Source organism: Pseudophryne corroboree, chromosome 11 (assembly GCF_028390025.1).
Source record: "Pseudophryne corroboree isolate aPseCor3 chromosome 11, aPseCor3.hap2, whole genome shotgun sequence".
NCBI lineage: Eukaryota > Metazoa > Chordata > Amphibia > Anura > Myobatrachidae > Pseudophryne > Pseudophryne corroboree.
In genome coordinates, this window is record NC_086454.1 from 263,466,483 (window position 1) to 263,468,055 (window position 1,573).

General features: G+C 40.9%; 1 pseudogene; it reads right to left on the reverse strand.

Annotated features, from left to right (window-relative positions):
- Positions 1-635: 635 nt before the first annotated feature.
- On the reverse strand, positions 636-755 carry LOC134971532 (5S ribosomal RNA; annotated as a pseudogene).
- Between the last annotated feature and the right edge of the window lie 818 nt (positions 756-1,573).

Genomic DNA, 1,573 nt, shown 5'->3' on the forward strand with positions numbered 1-1,573 from the left:
AAAATTCTGTATTTAACATATCTATGGTCTTATTTACTGGTATATGTATACATGATGTTAAGGCAATGTTTATAAGGCAGGTTTGGTGTTTAAAAGCTTTAAAAACTAGCTTATAGAGGCGCCGGCGGTTCTTTGCCGCCCCACTTCCGGTTTTCGTCCGTCGCGTCATTTCCGCCCCACTTCCGGTATGCGACTGCGCATGCGCCCGCGGCTGCGGACGTTTTGAGACCGAACAGCACTATGAAGCTTGTTCTCAGGAATTTCATTGCGGCGGCCATCTTTGAGAGGATTTGTTCATAGAAAGTTTCACTCGGCAGCCATGTTTGCGGGGACCATGATTAGAGACATAAGTTTTATTTCTCCAGTATAGTGCATAAAAATAAATAGAAAAACGGGGATTAGTCATTGTTGATACTATTCAAGTAAATTAGACTTACTACAGTGAATATATAAACATATAGAAACATAGAAATATATAAATATATAAATGTATAAAAATATGTGTAAAGTGCAAAATGCATGCTAAAGGTAATGGTATATGATGTTAAGTGCTGAGTGCGAATTTAAAATATTAGGATGCAGATAGTGTGATATATTAAACTGACATGCTCATGTAGGCTATATTATCGTCAGTTTGGTTACAGTACCTGATCTTCCCAGATGGTCTCCCTGGTCTGGTACTGATCAGGCCCGACACTGCTTCGCTTCCAAGATCGGACGATATTGGGCCTTTCCAGTGTGGTCTGACTGTAATAATCACTTTTTACCGTACATGTGTCAATCTCAATATATCAATACAGCTGTGGGGTGATATTTAACAGACGGGAATAGTGTGGATGGGAAAAGGGTGGGGGGGGGGGAGTGGGGTGTGTGGGGGGGGGGTGGAATAGGGAATGGGGTTAGTCTATAAGGTGAGGATCCAACCGTGATGATCCAACGGCTGTGGTTTTCACAGGAAAGGAGCGATTTCGTAATAATCGTTAAATCCCTTCGGATGGAGTGTTTGTAATTGGAAAATCCAAAACATTTCTCTGCGTGAGAGTTTATTGGCCAGGTCGCCACCCCTTTCTCCAAGTTTCACGAGTTCAATCGCTTTAAAATTTAGTGCCTCCGGATTGGAATTATGTGCAAGGTTGAAGTGTTTGGATACTGCGTGATTTTCCATTTTATTTTTTATATTGCGAACATGTTCCTGTATCCTTATTTTCAGCGGTCTCTTTGTTTTACCTACATATTGTTTCCCACAGTCACATTCTAATAAATAAATCACAGATTGTGTATTGCAGTTTATGAAGTCCTTAATTTTGTATTCCTCCTTCTTTTCTGCATCCGAGAATGTTTTCCTTACTGGGTGTAGGTACCTGCAGATGTTGCATCGGCCACATTTAAAAGAACCGGTGCATCTTGGCATTTTTGATTCTTGTTCAACTTCCTTGTGTAGCATACTGGGGGCCAGGATATCTTTTAGATTTTTTGATTTCCTGAAGACGATTTCGGGGCGAGGAGGTAGTATTTCTTTGAGGACAGGGTCCATTAATAGGATTCCCCAGTTGTTGTTAAGAGAGTCTCTAAT